Raw genomic sequence first — 12,971 nt, 5'->3', positions numbered from 1 at the left:
CGCTGAATGTTTCATGTAAGGGACAGCTAGCCAGTGATCTTCATGATGCTACAGAAAGGCACTTCACGACCTAATAAACGTTTGAAAATCATTATCAGATTCTTAAAAAAGCCAATCACAAAACAGCAAGTATTATTTGATATAACACTTTCCTTAAAAAACATATTTGAAAGAGCACAGGGAGATATCTGTGTGCCCAGGATATTCATTCAGGCAGCAGGATTTGAGGTAAATCTTCTTTCAGCATATCTTTCTAAATGTTCTAGAATGAGCATATATTACTTTCAGAATGGGGAAAAAAAAAGAGAAAAGCTATTTAAAATTAAATAAGTAGGACTGGCCCGGTGGTCTAATGTCTAAGACTCCATGCTTCCAATGCAGGGGGGCTTGGGTTCCCTCCCTTGTCAGGGAACTAAGATCCCACATGCTGTGTGGTGCAGCCAAAATTTTTAATAAATTAAAATAAATAAGCATATGTTTACTCAATGAATGAAAGAATAGGGCTCTACTGTGTTACCAGAGACTAATTTGAGCTGAATCTTAAAGCGGAAGTCATCCCCTGCTGGCCGAGTCCCCCTAACCATCCGTACATTGCCACCAGAACCCCAGAGAAGCTTCTAACTGTAGAACTGCTTTTACGGAGTTTGCTATGACCATCCTGCTTCAGTAGGAGTCATAGTGGTACCACTTTTGCTGACAGCAATGATGAAAACCCGTCCATGTATACAGGACTTTACAAAGCAATGCTGCATACTCTTCTTCATTTTCCCCTTAGGATCCTACAAGGCAAGTATCAATGCCTCCTAATAACAGATGAATAAACTGGGCCCAGAGAGAATAAAGAGGTCAAGGTCAAAGTTATGCAACTAGCAAGGGGTAGACAGAGCCCCACCCCTACACCTCCCCATCACTGTGCATAAAAATTCCCGGGCTAACAGATCAGACTTGGTATCTGGGGTAACAAGGCACCAACATTTTTCATACCCCAGAGCAGTTCAATTCCCAGGAAAGCAAGTTTTGGGGACAGGCATTTCCTATCCAGAGTCTGCAGTTCTCAGGAGCACTTCAAGGAAGGTCCTTCCATGAGAAAACCCTGTGTGTGTGTGTGGGGGGGGGGGTGTCTTCATAGGCCCGTGTTGACCACTGTCTTAAGCAGCAGCACTGGCTGAAGGCAGGTGAATTTCTGCCAGAGATGCAGACAGCATCTGGAACTGGGGCCGGAATCCAGTCTCCTGAAGAAGAATCAGGGACTCCATTCTCTTGGACTGTATTCTGGGAAGAAGAAGCACAGAGATAGCCCCTCAAGCCAAAGTTACACATGACCAGAAATAACTTCCTGTTCCAGAAAAAACTCTCCAACTTTCATGTGGCAGGATCCTCCGAAATTCCCCATTTGCTGCCACAGTCCCAACAAAAGTCCAATTCTCTGCTCCCCTACACAATTCATGTAGATCCATTGGGAGGCATCTATAATTTCATTTTCCTTATAAAATATAATTATGATAAGAAAAAATAAAATATAAAGTACCAGGGAAGACAGTAAATATTGAGTTTGTACATAACGTCCAAATTAAATCTTTTCAAATGTCTTAATGAGAAATCTCAGTTTTCTCCCAGAAACATTTTTTTTCAATATCACATATAAAACTGGAACTGATTACACACAAATGATCAAATGACTCCACACAAATAATCAAGAGTTTTAATGAGGATCTTTTCAAATTCTTGACAGGTACCATCAACAAGAAAGTTTGTTCTCACATGTAACTGATGAAATACTTAAAATCATTTTAAACAAGTATTCAATGCAATGCAGTGATTGAAATTATATTTACAGAATCAAATAGGTCTTTGCTTTATTGGAAGAAGTAATGTTGGAATTTCTTGTGTTCAAGCAAATGGTTGTACAATCCAGTCAAATTTTTTCATGCCAAGTATTTCAAAACGATGCAGCTCCATTCTGCAGACTAGGCATGCATCGTGAGACCTGCCAGGCTGCAGAGAGCGGGGACGCCTCTAGACGGACAAAGCAGTCGAGGAAGGACAGAAATGTCCTGATACAAGTGAAACAGAAAAGCACGGTCACCGCTGGAGCTTCATCACCCCGCTATCCCCCACCCTTGATCCCACCCTGGGCTAGACACCCCTTGGGCACCTGGAATACAAACTCCAGTTACTTCACAGGCCCCTTGTTCGCCCCAGGCAGGGATCTACTCCCAAGTCGATGGATGTAGTAGATGTTCAGGCAGAGAGCACCTCCTGGACCACACCCAGCCCATCCCAGGCTACTGGCCACTTGCAGGAACCTCAGAGTTCCATCCAAGGAACTCCAGCCCCGACTGTTCTCTACCAGAGACCACCAGCTGATGGATTTCAGATGTTCCAGGACCACCTGGCTACTCTGAGGGTAGGAGGGGCTGGTATTTCTTGGCAGATCAAGTGAGCAGCTCTGGCTTAGACTTTCTACCTACTAAGAAAAGCTAGAAGATTTAGAATTTTCCAGAAAGAATTTTCAGCGAGCTTCCAATCAGTGGTCGAAGGCGAAGACCGGGAGAAGGAAGCCCAGGGAGGTAGTGGAGAGAAGAAAGCAAATTGGGCTCATGCCAACAGCTTCCCAGGTGGCCTAGAGGTAAAGAACCCACCTGCCAAAGCACAGGAGATGTTAAAGACACAGGTTCAGTCCCTGGGTCTGGAAGATCCCCTGGAGAAGCATATGGCAACCCACTCCAGTATTCTTGCCTGAAGAATCCCATGGACAGAGGAGCCTGGCAGGCTACAATCCATAGGGTTGCAAACTGTTGCACACGACTAAAGCGACTTCGCATGCACACACGCTGGAGTTAACACCATTGGAATGTTTAACCTGCCCTGGTTGTCCCAAAAGCCACAGGGATGACGGGGGCTTGGTCCAGGTGGGATCCAAGAGCCCTTCCTCTCTCTAAGGGTCCCAAAGGCCCTCTGAAAAGACCTGAAAGTACACTAGGGCCAAGAATCAGGTCCAAACCACGATGGAGGTATCAGTCACGGGAAGGTGAGGCATGGCTGCGTCCTGCGTCTTTATTGGCTCTGCTGAAGGACAGGAAGTGGAGAGACAGGGAGGGAAAATGGAAGGAGCGGTTGCGGGGGTGGTGCGGGTGGAGAAAATCTAGTGGAGAGGGAGACAGCAAGATTTAGGGAAAGGCACGGGGAAGGAGAGATGCAGAGCTGGACGGAGATAAAGGGACGAAAGAGATGGAGAGAATGGAGGAAGGCAGATGCGAAGAACCTAGAGGGAGAGAGAATCTCCTAGGATGGAGAGCGAGTCTGAGAGGTGGAGGAGGAGAAGGCGAGAGCCGGCCCGGAGCGGAGAAACCAGAAGCTGGGGACACCGAGACAGGGAGACTTAGGATCCGCCTCGGTTCCTCAAAACCAGGTTGCGAGCGCCCTTTGGAGAAGTCGCGCTCGGCGGATAACTCCACTGGCAAGTGCAAATGTAAAGAGGCCCTGAGAGCACTTTGTGCAAATAGCAGGCCGGGAAGTGCTGCGCCCGCGGGGCTGCAGGGCACCTCGGCGCCCCCGAGCCCTGGGCCGCGCGCTAATTCACTTTGCTGTCACCTCCCGGGCAGGGGCGGGCAGGCGCTGGCAGCCGGAGCGGGCCAAGGGCACCGGGGCCTGCGAGGGCCAGGGCCATGGCCCTGCCTAATGGAGCAGAAGACAGATCAGCAGAAGCAAGGCAGGTGGGGCAGGAGGGGGGGGTGCGGGCCCCGGGGTGAAGTCAGGGATGAAGTCAGGAGGAAAGCCATAGAGGCGCGCGGAGGAAAGGATGCTGGCTTCTGCTCTGGGCTGAGTCCTGCGCTTCCACCCGCTGGGGGCGAGACTGAGCCAGACCTCCTGAACCTCAGTTTCCTCGCCTATAAAATAGGAAAATAAAGCCTTTCCTGGCTCTCAAAGGGTTTTTGTGAGGCTGAAAGGGGAAGGGCTTTGGAGAGAAATAAAGTTCACAGATGCTAACTAATGAGCTAAATGCCTGGCATCATTCTAAAATCTTCACCTAAATTTGATTGTGGGATCCTCTCAACATTTCCACTTATGCCCATTTTACAGATTATAAAAACAGGGGAATTCCCTGGTGGTCCACTGGTTAGGACTCCTTGCTGTCACTGCCCAGGGCAAGGTTTGATCCCTGGTGGTGGATCTAAGATCCCCTAAGCCCTGTGATGTGGCCAAAGAAAAAAAATTAAAAATTAAAAATTCAGGCACTGAGCAGTTGAATTACTCATCCAGGGTCACATGGATTGTAGCTGGTTGGTGAACCTTGATAATTTGGCTCCAGAGTCCAAGCTACACTACAGAGGCATATATAATAGATAACTATAGAGGCAGCTATCAGTTCAGTTCAGTTCAGTCGCTCAGTTGTGACCCATGAATCGCAGCACGTGAGGCCTCCCTGTCCATCACCAACTCCCGGAGTTCACTCAAACTCACATCCATCAAGTCAGTGATGCCATCCAGCCATCTCATCCTCTGTCGTCCCCTTCTCCTCCTGCCCGCAATCCCTCCCAGCATCAGGGTCTTTTCCAATGAGTCAACTCTTCGCATGAGGTGGCCACAGTATTGGAGTTTCAGCTTCAGCATCAGTCCTTCCACAGAATACCCAGGACTGATCTCCTTTAGGTTGGACTGGTTGGATCTCCTTGCAGTCCAAGGGACTGTCAAGAGTCTTCTCCAACACCACAGTTTAAAAGCATCAATTCTTCGGTGCTCAGCTTTCTTGACAGTCAAACTCTCACATCCATACATGACCACAAGAAAAACCATAGCCTTGACTAGACTGACCTTTGTTGGCAAAGTAATGTCTCTGCTTTTCAATATGCTATCTAGGTAGGTCATAACTTTCCTTCCAAGGAGTAAGCGTCTTTTAATTTCATGGCTGCAGTCACATCTGCAGTGATTTTGGAGCCCCCCAAAATAAAGTCTGACACTGTTTCCACTGTTTCCCCATCTATTTCCCATGAAGTATGGGATCAGATGCCATGATGTTAGTTTTCTGAATGTTGAGTTTTAAGCCAAGTTTTTCACTCTCTTCTTTCACTTTCTTCAGGAGGCTTTTTAGTTTCTCTTCACTTTCTGCCATAAGGGTGGTGTCATCTGCATATCTGAGGTTATTGATATTTCTCCCAGCAATCTTAATAATACTTTTATTAATGCCCACATTTTACCGATGAGGGAAAAGAAGTTTAAAAAGCTAAGGCCTTGTCCTGTGTCCCATAGGTGGAAAGCAGCAAAGCTAGTACTTGGGTCTTCCAGTGCAGAGGAGACAGTGGAAAAAAGTGGACTGCAGGGTCAGTTGATTTGGGTTCAATGTCTTGCTGTGCCCTGTGTGATGTTGTGAGAGTTGCTTTTGCTCCCCGTGATGGGCAACAACAACCAACTCCACGACATGACTGTAAAGGTTAAATGAGAAAAAGTGTATGAGGAGCCTGACACATAGGTGGCACTCAGTTAATTCATTTGGTCACTATTTACTGAGCACTGTGCTGGATTTTGAGGCTGCAGTGATGACTAAGACAGAGAAGACCCCTGCCCTAAAGGAATTTGCCTTTTAATGGAGGAGACAGATAAAAAGTAAACCACTCACAGATTGTGAGTAAGGAAGTTAGAAGGAAGAATAGTGTTATAACAGACTCATATAGGGGAACCAGCTCTGAGCAATTTGGGAAGACCTTTTAGAGGAAGTGATATTGAAACTGAAAGATGAGATGGAGCTAACCTGGAGAGGAGTTGATAATCATATCCCAAGAGAGAGGACAGCCTGTGCAAAGGGCCTGAGGCAGAAAAGAATTTGGCACATTCTAGGAACTGGTAGCAGAAGCACAGAGGACTGTGGAAAAAGAGGGGTTCAGAGAGGCCGGCAGGGGCCTGACCCTGCAGGGCCATGTGAGCCATGGATTTTATCCTAAGCTCAATGGGAAGGCGCAGAAGGCTTTTAAGCAGGATGATATGGTCCAATTTACACTCTCAAAAATCACTCCGGCTGCCAGGTAGAGATTTGAGAGGATTGAGGGTGAAAGCAGGAAGTTGTTAGAAGGTGAGTGTCTATCCAGGTTTGAACAAAGAGGTGTCAGGGGAGATGGAAAGACACAGATGGATGCAAAACTATTTGATCGCAATGGAAATGCAAACTGCTGCTCAGCTTTTCATCACTGATCATTGCCCTCTGGTCTCCGACTGAGTTTCCAGGACGGGTAGAACAGGCTTCACCAGTTCCACTGGGAACAAGGGGCAGTGGCTTCCAGACATCTTCAGCTGACCTCCCTGCCTGGTTACTTCCTACGCTGAGCCGAGGGTCAGGATGGCCCATTGCCCTGCCAAACGCTATAGATCAACCGGCAGATCTTGGGACTGCGGGCACTGACCTCAGGACCAGAGATCAACTAGCTGTCATCCATGCTCCTCCTGTCTGCTAGGTTAGGCCCGTGAGGCTGCAGGAAGTGGTCAGCCATGGTCCCTGCCTTCAAGGTGGCATTTTGGGGAAGCAGGTCACTCTAGAGGAGATCTCAGGAGAACACATCAGGGAGTATTATCCTGTTGTGTTTCTTTAAGTATTTGTTGTTGAAATGGAAGTTACAATCCAAGCTAATTTGAATAACAGAATCCCAGGAAAAACACCCTCTAACCACAAAAATGAATATTCAACATTCCCACCTTATCTTCCTTGCTTTGTAGGGCTGTTTCTCAGCTGCATATTAAATGGGCCCTTCATGTGAAGCTGGCATAGTGGTAGTTTTGCAAGACAGAATGCTGCTGGGCTCAGGTGCTAAATTCGGAACAGAAGTCATTCTGGGTCCCCAAAATTTCAAGGACCTTACAGGGACAGACGTAGCACCACAGGAAAGGTAAACAGACTGGAGAAAGTCTGGATCAAGACCATGGAAGCTGTTGAGTGAAAATGGAGTGTTTCTGACCAGCTCCCACCAGCTCAGAGGCCAATCCAGTCCTGGCCTGGTTGGGACTCACAAGGAACCGCCCACCTCCCACCCCAGAGAGGAACATCTGACCTGTGGTGGTCTCACAGGGTAGCCCCACTAAATGACTACTGTGCACCCACAAGAGCCCCTGCAGAAAACCCACAGGGTGTGTTTACATGGAAAACTGAGAGTTCCCTGGATCCAGCTGGTCCTTGGGAAACACTCAAGACGTGGATGCTCTGATAATGTACTTGTTCTGGCCAGACAGAGCTTCTTCATACTCTGTACACGTGTTAGATGCCTCATACGACAAGGGTTCCACGAGCACAGCACTGACTTGCCCTGTCTCCATGACTTTGCATTTGCTATGCCTCCTTCCTGGAATGCCTTCCCTTCCAGCTGGACTCTTGACAAGTATCTGCTCCAGGTCGCCTCCACTGGCATTTCCTGACACCTACTTCTGCCAGGTTCCCACAGAAGCTGCATACTGGACCACAGTTACCTGATTTCACGTCCTCCACCAAACTTAACTGTAGGTTTCCCGAGGGAATCTCTGCACCTGCAGTGCCTGGTCAGAGCCCTGCACAGAGGGCTTGGGGGTAAGACTTGTGTGTGAGGAGAAAAAGAGTCAGTCTGGTAGGTGACAGAATCGGGATCTCGAGAGGTCTAACTTGTCGGATCCATGAGCTTAATCCAACAGGAAGACATTTAACAGAAGTAAATGTCATATTCTGCACCTGTATTTCAAACCAGTGACCTCAACACGGGAGAGGAGCCAAGGGTGAACAGTCTTTTTCATGAAAGGAGAGCCTAGGACCCCCTGGTGGTTCAGTGGTTGGGGAATCTGCCTTGCAATGTGGGGGGTGCAGTTTTGGTCCCAGGCCCAGAAGCTAGGAACTCACACACACAGTGGCTGGGCCCGTGTGCCACAGCTAGAGAGGCCGCACGCCACAGCTACTGAAGCCCACGCCCTGGAGCCTGCCCACTGCGAGTACCGAGCCCGCACGTCACAACTACAGAGTCCCTGCCCTGCAATCAAAGACTCCCTGGGACGAAATGAAGATCCTGTGTGCCACAACTAGGACTGGATGCAGTCAAATAAACAGATATTTTTTTAAAAAAAGAAAAGCCTGGTGCCATGGGCACTGATAGTTGTGGAACAGGCTGCTGTAAACACCAACATCATCTCAGGCAGAATTAAGGGAGCTGTTGTGCCTACAACAAGGGGCGGAAATGTCCCGATGAATTCCAAAGAGATTCCAAATGATAACTGAAGAGGAACATCTCAAGGAATAAGATTAAGATCTTCAGGTCTCCAAGGAGTTGGCCAAGAGAAGCAATGGGTTCTGTGGGACTTCAAGAAGCAAAATAAGGCTGATGGTTGGAGGTTCAGAGTGAGAAGAAATACTGAGGGTCAAACTTGTCCTAATATTGGTGTGAGTAAGCTCCCCATCTCTGGAGGCATGTAAGCAAAGGCAGGACGGACCACTTGGCAGGGAGGCTATAGAGTCTTGCTACTTCTCTGGCCTCCTTTCCTATCTTTCTCTTCCCTGCTCCCTGTACTCCAGACACACTAGGTTCTTTGCTATTTCCCAGCCACACCTGCCTCAGGGCCTTTGAACTTACTTTCCCCCTTGCCTGGAAAGCTCCTCCCCTAGATATTGGCATGCCCCCCCCCTTCATTTCAGTCATATTTCTGCCCATCTGTCATCTCCAGAGAGGCACATTCCCTGACTACTCCATTTAAACCAAATATCTGTTGGTTTATTGCCTTCCTCAAGATCATGGCATCTGGTCCATTCCTTCATGGCAAATAGATGGGGAAACAATAGAAACAGTGACAGACTTTATTTTCTCGGGCTCCAAAATCACTGCAGATGGTGACTGCAGCCATGAAGTTCTTGCTCCTTGGAAGAAAAGCTGTGACCAAACTAGACAGCATATTAAAAAGCAGAGACATTACTTTGCTGACAAAGGTCAATCTAGTCAAAGCTATGGTTTTTCCAGTAGTCATGTATGGATGTGAGAGTTGTACTATAAAGAAAGCTGAGCACTGAAGAACTGATGCTTTTGAACTGTGGTGTTGGAGAAGGTTCTTGAGAGTCCCTTGGACTGCAAGGAGATCCAACCAGTCAATCCTAAAGGAGATCAGTGCCGAATACCATTGGAAGGACTGATGCTGAAGCTGAAGTGCCAATACTTTGGCCACCTGATGCGAAGAACTGACTCACTGGAAAAGACCCAGATGCTGGGAAAGATAGAAGGCAGGAGAAGGGGACGACAGTGGATGGGATGGTTGGATGACATCAGTGACTCGATGGACATGAATTTGAGCAAGCTCCGGGAGTTGGTGATGGACAGGGAAGCCTAGCGTGCTGCAGTCCATGCAGTCGCAAAAAGTCGGACACAACTGAGCGACTGAACTGTAAGTGTAACTCCCATTATACTGTGAACTGCTGATCAGCAGCACCTTGGTTTTACTCACTGCTGCATCTGCAGTGCCTAGAAGGGCCTGGCACTTATTAGGTGGTACTCATTAAATATTTGCCAAAAGAAAGAATGAATGATCTCATTTATTCTCCACAATAATCTTTGCTCAGTTTAGTTCTTACAAAAGCTTCTCTTGGAAGGATATGATGGAGGAAATCCATCACCCATGGCATGTCCAATGGATGAGATATAGAGACATGGAAAGAAAGGAATTCACCTTGCACCTGCCCTGCCAGGCACTGGGCCAGGAGCTTCATATACACTCTTCATATACATTGTTTCCTTTCATCTCTTCAACAATTCTGTAAAGTGGGATTATTCCCACCCAGACTTCAAAATCCAGAGTCTTTAGGATGCAACAGTTCCAAGCAATGGAAACAATGCTTGCTAATGGAGGCAAAAAGAAACTTCAGTGGAAAGAATGGGATGGTGTACAGGATTGAAGGAAAGACTGGAGAACCAGGCTTTCCAGAAGATGGGGAGCAGAGATGACTCCCCATCATGATCAGAGGAGGTGAGAATAGACTGCCAAGCTCATGAACAGTGTTCATGATGGACGACAGGGTAGCCTGAAGAAAATGGACACATCATTGCCAAACAAACAGACAGTGGGTGCTAGACAAGCACAAACAAGATCAGACCCTCACAGGTCATGGGTCCAGTCTCCTGGTTTTGCAGAGGCTCAGAGAGGTCAGGTGTGGACACACAGCAACAGACACAAGTCTCCTGGCTTCATATTTGGTGTGAACATCAAGTCTCATCAGGGTTTGGTATCAAGATCTTTTTTTTTTTTTTTTCAAACAAGCCCGCAAGGAACAACTCTTGTTCTTATCATATTTGGAGGTCTTACCATCACCGTGGACTTCCTCTGATTCCAGGCCCTAAAACCCACCCACATGAAGGCTTTCAGAAACTTCTTTCACTGCAACTCTGATGGCCACCGGATCTCCAGTGAGAAGGAGTGTTGCCGACTTCAGGAAGTGACTGTCATAACTCATTTATTTTCATGTCTGTTATGAAGCCCTCCCGGGGTGGTATAATCCACAGATACAAGCCCGCTTCACCTCTACTAGCAGGGTTTAAAAAATGAAATTAGACATGTTTTTGAGGCAAAATCTCTCACAGTTAACTCCCTGGTTCGGCACAAATTCTCTTAGCATTCCTGACCAAAGGAGATTCCTCCAAACCATTTCCTGTCATCTCCTCTGGGCTGTCAACTTTGATTATTCCTTTCCTGGTGCTGTGCCTTGTCTTATACTAAAGGAATAATAAATACCTCCTTCCCCCTTTCTGAATCTAGGACTCTCCATAAAACTTTTCAGAAAAATCGCAGAGGCTGTAACAGCAGATTCAATAAATCACCGGGGAAGGAGATGGGGACTATTTCTAGGCAGTGACCCAGAAACTGGCTGGTTGATCCAACGTTTGGTGAGGCCCACTACGTGCCAGGCCTTCCCGTGTCCCCACCTTGGCCCCTGAGCTGGGCCATTTTTTTTTGTTTTATTTTTTAACGTGGACCAGTTTTTAAAGTCTTTATTGCATGCATTACAATATTGGTTCTGTCTTATGTTTTGGTTTTTTGACCGCAAGGCATGTGGAATCTTAGTTCTCTGACCAGGGACCGAATCCCCACCCCCTGCATTGGAAGATGGAGTCCTAACCACTGGGCCACCAGGGAAGTCCCTGGGCTGGGCCACTTGCCACCAGGTTTGGCAAGCATCCATTCCCCAGAACTGCTCTCTGTGGCCCCCCAGGGAAGGCAGATTGAATGGCCTCTTTCCAACTCTCACCCCAATTAACTTCTTTGGCAACGTTTCTTCACCCTTTCCCCAGTGTCTTCATCATCCGAGGGGGAAACTTGTTTTGATGAGCACTGACCTCAGTATCCAGGGCTTCCCAGGTGGCTCAGTGGTAAAGAGTCTGGCTGCCAGTGCAGTAGACACAGGAGATGCAGGTCTTCCTGGGTCGGGAAGATCCTCTGAAGGAGGAAATGGCAATCTGCTCCAGGACTCTTGCCTGGAGAATCCCACGGAGAGCGGAGACTGCCGAGCGACAGTCCACAGAGTCACAAAGAGCCAGACACACCTGAGCAGCTGAGCACAAGCACAACTTCAGTATCCAGAACAGCATCTGACACATAACACTCAATAGTGTGAGTGGATGAATGAGTGAGTGAATGAATGAACAGATCTCGCATTCTCTTGACTCACATCAGCATCTCTGAATGGGGCCCTGTCCTTGCTCCTCTACTCCCCTACCCCACCACAGAGAGAACGTTCTGGGAGTGACCTCATCCACCTCCACACTTTGGACTTGCGTCCCCACATGGATACATAAACCTGAAAGTGGGCAGAGAAAAGGAAGCAAAGTGAAATTGTGGCATTGGAAGTCCTCGGGCATCTCAGAGCTTGGCAGGTTGAAGGTGTGGCAGAATAATGGATTGAAAATTTAATTTACATGTTGTTTTCCTGATGTCGGAGAATCAGAGACCAATGAGTATTTTATTCTATGTAATTTTCCCTCACCAATTCTAAGAAAATACCCAACCAATTCTAAGAAAATACCCAGGACATTTTGCCTTGGGGATGTGGCATTGGCTGAACTGAAAGCAAAAGTAGCCTGGAGCTTGGCACTTGCCTTTGGGAAAAACAGAAACTCAGTGAGAAAATGATTCTAGATCAGGGTTTTTCAACCCCAGCACCACTGACATTTGGGGATGGGTAGTTCTTTGTTGCGAGGTCTCCTGGGTAGGATGTTTAGCAGCATCCCCCGTCCACAGATGCACTACCCACCTCTCCCACTCCTACAAGTGTGATAACCAAGTATCTCCAGACATTGCCAAACTTCCCCTGGTGGGGGTAGGGGGCGTGCAAAATTGCCCCTGATTGAGAACCACTCTTCCAGATTATTTTTTAAAAAGGAAAGAAAAGTAAAAGCTATTAGGAGAGGCCTTGCGGAAATTGCCCAACTTGGGGATTGCATAGCTTCCCCTAGAGTGAAAAGGGGATGTTTTGAGGTTCCAGGAATCAGGCAAGGCCATCAGGCAGAAACTCAAGATGAGGTTCCATCCCAGGGACCTGGGAGAGGGCACCTCAGTGGGCCCATGGGAGCCACACAACCACTTGGATCTTCTGTCTACTAGTAAGGGAGAGGTTGGGGGGTACTCCTGGTACTCAGCTGGGCAGTTCTCCAAGGCCTACGCATCGGAGGGATCAGGGCAAAATGTATGAGTGATGGAAGCGGAAAGTACCTTCTCCGTTGTGTTACAAAATAGGCTACAACCAGTAAAAACCCTTGGGTCTCTTTCCTTAGCATCCTCCTGGAGTAGCATCACCCCCAGGCCTTTTAAGGTGGCACTGGTGAGTAGAAGGAAGGCAGCCTTGGGGTGCTCAGAGGCAGTTAGAGTGTTGCTTCCTCACCCAACTCTGTCCACATGCCTGCTTACATGTCCCCCTTCTTTCCCCACCTGGGCTGATGGAGCAGTGATTCCTTTCTGCTCTCTGTGCCTTGAGCTGCTCTTGGCTGCCCCTTCAG

Source organism: Oryx dammah, unplaced genomic scaffold, assembly GCF_014754425.2.
Source record: "Oryx dammah isolate SB20612 unplaced genomic scaffold, SCBI_Odam_1.1 HiC_scaffold_28, whole genome shotgun sequence".
Lineage (NCBI taxonomy): Eukaryota > Metazoa > Chordata > Mammalia > Artiodactyla > Bovidae > Oryx > Oryx dammah.
Note: the sequence above shows the minus strand (reverse complement) of the source record.